The following is an 8,557-nucleotide window of genomic DNA, read 5'->3' on the forward strand; positions in this document are numbered from 1 at the left end:
TATATATTTGTACGATCGATCGCTGCGACGGACATCATCATTCCCCGCGGCGAATCGATTATAATATGGAATATATTATAATGGTAAAAGTTGACGGATATGCCTTTGCAATATTATCGCCGTTTTGACGTTTTTTTTTGTTGTTGTTTTTTCTCATCCACGGTTCGAATTTTCCAATCACACTCATCCGTTCACATCCATCCAATCAATGGTTCTGTAAGCCCCAAATATACCCACACGGCGTATTTCGCGGTCGCCGAATGCACCCCACGCACGCACTGCCCCGATAAAGCATAGGTAAACTACCCCATCGTGTACGAGCAATGTACGTTGGTTCGTATGTGTATACGCACGCACACAGGCGGGTGAGTTAGGGGCGCGGTGGGGTGAGAAAAAAAACGCACCGCGTCGGGCGTGTGACGCGTGTGCGTGTGTGCGTGAATATACACACAATCGCGAAAAACGGTATACGAAAACCCGCGGCAAGTATCGATTCGAGAAAACAACGCGATGTTTGGTCGATAGCCTAGCGGCGGCGGCGGCGGCGGCGGACCCTTTTCGCCGAGTAGTGTTGGTAGCGGCGGCGCCGGCATTGCGCATGTCTCCGTTCACCCCCGTTCATGCAGCAGTAACGATACCGCCGCCGCTGCCGCCACCGACGCCAAGTCGTCGTCGTCGTGTCCCTTTTTGAAAACTCCCCGTGAAAAATGATCGTACTCGGCGGCGGTGGCGGCGCCTCTTCGAGGCCCGAAAGTGGCTCCTCGGTTTTCGCTCCGTTTGCACACCGGCAGCGGTGGCGGGTATTGCGTGCACGGTCGGTTGGGTGTGGGTAGAAGAACGGGGTGTAGGTGACGCCGGAGGGGATATCTTGGGCCGTTGTATATAAGGGACGACGACGACAATATATTATTATTCCTTGTTGTGGAATAATGTGCGAGTGCACAATATATCTTATTATAATTTAATAAATTATTTCAAAATGATTGGTACACGCGTCATATTAATATAACATTAAGTACCTACTAAAATGATGAAACGTGCACATAGGAGTGAAGTGAATAAGTCACGGTACCGTCATGTTTATATGAAAGATGTGGATACGATATCCTTATCTTCACTAAACATTCATTTTTAGGCCAACATAACGGAAAGAGAAACGGTTACTCTCATTTGCAAAGAATGGCTTCTAAGGCATAAACAAACTAAAATTTAAACAATAGATAAAAAAGTTGAACGATGTTGCAGTAAACGATGATATCAGCAGAGTTAACTTACAGAACTATGTACTATGCCATATCCATAGTTTTAATATAAATCAAGGTTTTGTAGGTACGCGACATCATGGGTTATTTAAAAATTAATTTAATAGGCGAATTCCTGTAGCTGCAGTTATTTGTCACACGTTCGCGGTAAAAAAAAAAAAGTCCGTGATTGTATTATTGCTCTTCCCTCGTGGTACAGTTCATTAAAAAATCGAGAAAGACACATACCAAATATACCAATGCAACTATGAATAAAATGTGGGTTTGGTTCAATCAAAATCCATTTATTGATACGGCAGTTATATGAATATATTTGCATTTGTTAATTGACAAAAACCACAAAAAACATAGTAAATTATTAAGTCAATTCTTGTTTTAATATATTATGCATAATAATAAATATTGGCAGAGAGCCAGTGGCGTAGCCATGATTTTGGTTTTTTTATTGAGGTTAGGGGGCTGATAATTTATTATATAGGGAAGACTTTGGTATTTACTAGGATCCCATAAGCTTAATATGCTAGGTATGCTGAGTGTATAACATTTTTTAATTTTGTATTAACCTTCATACAAGTAACGATTTTAATAAATGATTACTTTTTACGTAATTCATTCACAAAATGCTGAAATTATTTTAAATTTTCTAAGATTTGGGCGAGAGATATAGGCATATAGCCTTTAATGTGTCTCATTTAATATTTTTCTGTCACTCAATAACATACTTAAACCTTACCATTAAATTCTTAACATTTTATTACCTATTCAAATATTTTCATTAGTGAACTAAAAATAAATTGTACAATATGATCATAATTCATAATAAATATACAAAATATATATACATTTAATAATGTATTTCTATTAATTGAATTTATTATTAGTTTTATGTCTCTATATATCTGCTTCTCAGAAAAATTGATATAAGGTGTGCAGTTTTAGTGTTACATTTTATATGTTTTATTTAAAGAAATTACAGATTGACAAAAAATTTATAATATTATATACAAGTACTATGAAATATAGCAATATAAATTGACGCTATTTTTACGCGATTATATGTTATACCTCCTAAATCCCTACAAAATAATTGGAATATTATTCAGCGCGTCCATTAGTGTTCCGTCGTCTAGATGTCTAGAACAATATTCGTGCATAGATTATATTTTGTACCTATATATATTATATTATTATACAGACGATCGGTCGAAGTTTGTTACAGGAGTCACGCGTGCCTATAGAATATTATCGTCATCGCGTATTATATTATGCCAATAATTTACGTGGGTGCTCGTTGAGATTGTGAAGATGTGCGCGCCGTTTACAATTTCTCCCTGTACGACGAGCGAAAATATTGGAAAACTGCCGCCGCCGGACTTGTATATATTATTTACGATATCTTTATTTATTTGTATCGCTATTATTACTGGTATTTCGTGTTTTTTTATTTTATCGTGTCTTCCTTTGTACGTAGTTGTTTGCTCGCGGGGTCACGCGTACTCACGCCCTCCTCTTAAAAAAACAACAAAACAAAACAATAATAAAACATACGCAAAGAGACGCAAAGCCGAAAAAATTGTAGTTTTTTTTTTTTTTTTATCACCGTTATTGTTGCAGTGTATTTCATTCGAACTGAGCGAGTTACGAATAAACCTAACCAATAAACAATACACGCGTATAATTATATTATATAAATGTCATACCTACACCATATTATTTCGACCTACTGCGATATAGACATGTTGGCTCGTTGATTTTTGTTTAGTATATAATATGTATGCTTATATTATATATTATCATAATACCCAAACTTGCTTTACACGGCGCCGTATACATTATATTTTATAATATGTATATTATTACGAGTACTTTAAATCCTCAATTAAAATTAGTCACATAAAGTGCTAGTATTTGACCGTCAAACATGTATTATATTATTTGTGAATATTATGACAATGTGAGATGTATCACATGCTACATAGTATGATCCACAAAATTCATTTTTGATAAATCCCGGTGGTATAACATTTCTAGTTTGGGATAATATTTAAGCAATCACGCGGTAGTCGCTATAAAAACATTAAATTATTTTATATGTATGTATATAATATATATCTACGTTGTTTTTTTGACCATAGTGTAAGGTGTTATAGATAAAAAATATTTATAATTATCATATAAATCGTAGGTAAACAGTAAGTATACAAGTTAACAGTTATTGCATTTTTTTATGGATGTTTTATGTAATTTAAAAGTCAAGTAGTTATATTAATAATTTACACTTTTGTAATAGTACTAATGTTTTTACTAGTTTTTAGAACTATGAATTATATATTGTTGTAATTTAATATGTTATTATATTATAAGACTTATATGTAACTTAAGTACTGATAAGTAATATGAGTGTCAACTTGACCATGATCGAATAATTCTAGTCGTGATAGTATATTTAATGGCCAATATTTTATTTATCTATTTATGAACCGATTGTATATTATTACGTTATATTCTTAAAAAATTATGATTATAATTTTGTTAAAAATGCATAATTAGATATATTTTAATTTTTAATTAAATTTTATCTAGACAAAAAATAGAATATTATATTTCTTATTTTTATTCATATCAAATTAATGAACCTAACCTACCATCAATAATAAAAATTATTCTTGTACTACATAATTGAGTTTATTTTTTGAATACAAATCCTTATTACTAATTGTTATTGTATTAAAACATGCAATATTATTTGGCAAGTTACCTAACGTTCAAAAATGCATATTGCACCACAAATTAACTTCTAATTAACCTAGAAATTGATGGAAACCAAATTGTGACAATTACCGCTCCATTACCCTCAAATTTAAATTTCTGAACCTTAAGCAAATTTTACATAATTTTTTTACTATTTATAGCATTAGACAAAATAATATAATGTAATCATGCATTTATTCCATACTTACATATTTTAGTCAAATACTTACAATTCATTTATTGTATTTGATTTATTTTTTATTATTAAATTTTAAACATTCATAGTTTTCAGCGCCATTTTATCATTGATGATATTATCTTATACATTTTTGTTTATAAATAGGGTTGCAGATAAAAAAATAAAAAATAATTTTAAATATTTTTATATTATATTGGTTTTACTGAAATAATGAAAATAAAAGAACTAGTTTTATATTTTAAGCTATAATCTATAGTGCTGATAAATAATAAAATATAAAATATTTATGGCATATATTTTTAGCATTTTTAAGAGCGTAATATGAAATCACTATAAAATACTGATACATTCAATATATAAGTACTTAAATGTACATTATTCTTATTAATTTAGCTTTTTGAGACTACATCGTAAAATATGTGTACAGCTATAATGGCTATAATGGAATCAGTGAACTTAGTTTATATTTTTTATAATGGCTGTAATTTTATAGGTATTTATATTGACAGATTTCTACGAAATAGTTATAACTTATAATGTTATTTACAAGACTAATTTAATATTTTATTTTAACCATTTTTTTGACATTGCATTAGAAATCATTATTTATTTATTTACAAATACGTATTACAATCACAAAGTAATATAATATGTACTATACACGTCATGTTGAAAAAATATAAATTAACGATTCGTCAATTATTGTTTTATGTTTTTCTTGTGAAATAAAAAATGTATGAAATCAATTTATTCATAAATTATGCTATTTGAAATGCGGTCATTTGATTCCTGTGAAATTTCCCTCTGGCTAAAACTTGAGCATATAAGACTTCTCCCCAACACTATACCGCCACCACCTTAACGACCGAGCATAGACTTCGACCCAAATCCCGAGATGTGTTTTATATCATATAGTTTGTACCCAAAGCTACTGTCACAGCATGGCTTTACTTATAATCCTATACAAGGTTCCATAGTTACATAATCTATGTTTATGCAGCGAATCTTCGATTTAAAGTCGATAACGCAACCGCAACACTGTTGAAGGTCTTAGGTCAAAATGCAAATGTAATCTAATTCTTTAAACAATGAGAATAGATACTGCAACAGTCATGGTTATTTTTTAAAACGATGTTTTTTGCTTAAAAATGTTAAACTGCTAATGTAGAAGCTATTTTATTTATAAAAGTTTATATTTATATATTAATTACAGTTGAGCTAGTGTATGTAGGTATGTAATATGAATATATATTTATTGATTATACATAACATCTACACACCAAGTATAATTAATGCGTAAAAAAGATGTTAAAATTATGCTTAAAATACAATATTATTTTAATTTATAAATTATAATAAATAAGTTTTTATAGGTAATTACAGTCGAGTCACAATAATTAGAATATTTTAAAGCTTATAATCTCGATAACTCAAAAAACGAGTCAATTCAATTATTTTAGTATTCCCTTAGAAATTTACTTAATACTCATGGTTTTTATTAATATTGTCAACTCGAAGATAAAATAACTGTGATAAATATCTAAGTCGAAGTATATCTAGGTAGATATTTCAGTATTACTAGTCATGGAGATATAATATTATATTAAGAAAATAATGACGGTGGATATGATTGACTTATCTCGCTAAAAAAAAGAAATATGAATCAATAAATTAAATGTCAAACATTCAAACATATATGTAAAATAATATAATTTAATTGTATAATCAGCAGACTGTTAGCCAATGAAAAAATTATAGGTATAAATATATCAGTAGTAGCATCCCAAAAATTATAAAAGTTATATTTAATAAAGCTATCTTTATAAACTGTTAAGCAATTATTGAAAGCATTTAGTCATATGAATTATTAGCTATAAGAAAATTTGAAGATTTAATAAAAAACCGAAATGTCAAATATAATCATATATTTTTTTCTAGTGAGAATATTTTATGATAACACTGTGTATTTTATCATTTTTATACAATGCAATTTCATTACATAATATTTTTATCCTAATTTACTTACATATATTTTATGAAACTTTTAAACTTTTAATTTTGTTATTCAAAGTTTTGACTTTATTTTGATAAATTCGATTTAGTTATCTTGAATAATTTATATCCCAAAGCGATTTTTACCTCCCTCCTCCCCCCCCATAAATGTTGAGTTATTGCAACTCGACTATATATGCAAATAAACTTAATTACTTAATGTAAAAAACAAAAAAAAAAAAATTGAAAATTTTAATGAAACGAATAACGCACTATATTACTATAATATAATAAATAGTTAGGTACACAAACAGATACATTCTATATATATAAAATAAACTTTTTTAGGTGGTAAAATATAAGATAAGTGGTTCCCAGGGGTAGTAAAATGTTAAAATATATAATTTGTTGTGTTCAAATGTTTATTTTTTCTGTCTTCTGAGTCAATACATAAACATAATATAGTCTCATTTATAAGTTTTTATATGTGATTCATTGAGACTTATGCACTTTGTCCGAGTTACTAGTGTTTGTGAATCATAAACATTACTGTCACGTTTAGATAGAAATAAGTACAATTTTTTGTCACCAATATACCAGTCTTTAATATAATAAATCCTGTTACATTAATAATTCAACTATTCCAATAATTTCGAATACAACTGAAGAATATTTCGGGTACTTATACAATACGTACGAATTAATGACTATAATATCAGTTGGTTAAAATATAAGTAACTGGAATATAAAATTTAATCATATTTCATTCAAATATTCTCGATGATGTGAACTAAAACCAAGATTATAATTTTCCATTACTGAAAAATTGAAACTTTCTAAAAAGAGGCAGATACAAATATTATAATTAATACAAAATGTGAAACGGTAAATATGGGATTAAACATTTAAAAAAAAAATTAAAATAAACAATTGTGTTGGTAACACGGCAATTAATTTTTATAATTTAAGTAGTAAATCTGTAAAAAAAAATTAAATGTATTATATTTCATAGTATCAAACACTTAAAAACCATAAAAAAGAACCAATTTGACCTAAATCATATATTCAATTATTTCAAGGATAAAAAAATTAAGAAAGAAATATTTTGTTTTTATCTTATCTAAGAAAGGTAAAAAAAAAAAAATGTAGTTTTCGTATTACGTTTAAAAATGTTTTAAATAGAATTTTAATGCGATGATATTAAACATAAAAATTCAGACTTTGTTTGGAAAAAATAATTCTTTACAACTACAAAGTAATAATGATGAAGAATGCAAAGTAATAGTGGTAGATAATGCATTTTATTTTAGAATCCTGAATCCTGTTACATAATAACGGAACGTCACAAACACTACAGACAGTTAAAAAACTATGAAATCTTTTGATCACGTTAAAAATAAAATTCAAAATATTGAAACTATAATATACGAGTATCATCAAACTATTTGGTAAATATAAGAAATTAATAGGAATCAATTGAATTTTATTAAAATTTATAAATACTTTTAAAGTGAACCATGCACATTATACATATACTAGATAATATGTTCACACATATGAAACTTTATAGATGAAAAAGAAAACATTTTATTTTTTCATTTAATTAAATTTATATTATTTACAAATAAGAAATAAAAAGTATATCTGTAAAAAAAATATTTGAATTATATTTTTTAATGCGCTTTTAATCATGTTTCGTTTATTTCTATAATCCTATAAGTATGCATATTTTATTTATTTTAAACTCGAATATCTTTATTTTAATTATAAATATTTTAATAAACATATGAAGTATGGATATTTTTTAACTAAAATTTTTCATTTACAATTTTTATCACGTATTATTTATTAAATGATTTTCTTTAGTAATTTTTAACTACCTATGACACAGTATAAAGTATTCAACTATTGATTTTAAATTCTGATTTAGTGATGAATGTATTATTGGTTTTAAAATGGTTTATGTTTTTTTTTTTTTTGCTTTATTAATAATTTATTTATTTACAAATCTATTATCATCTTTTGGAGAAATTATAAGTATACTAAGATTTTCTTCTTTGAGGTTGAATTATAAAAATAAACTGGACATTATTGAAGCTTGGATAAATTAAGGTAAAACATTAAATTTTACAAAAAACCAGTTTTTGGCAAAAATTTTATTTTTTGTTGTAACTAGCTCTCGTTTCCATTACACTCTATTAACAGATCAGGCACATCTATTTAAATTTTTATTTAAATACATCATAAGTTTTGAAAATGTAATACAAGATTACTCATGAGAGTTTTTATTGTAATTAAAAAAGGAGTTTAGGGTAAAGCTGCATATATTTTACTTGAGTGATTAAAATTGAAA

Source organism: Melanaphis sacchari, unplaced genomic scaffold, assembly GCF_002803265.2.
Source record: "Melanaphis sacchari strain LSU unplaced genomic scaffold, SCAv2.0 Contig64_pilon_pilon, whole genome shotgun sequence".
NCBI lineage: Eukaryota > Metazoa > Arthropoda > Insecta > Hemiptera > Aphididae > Melanaphis > Melanaphis sacchari.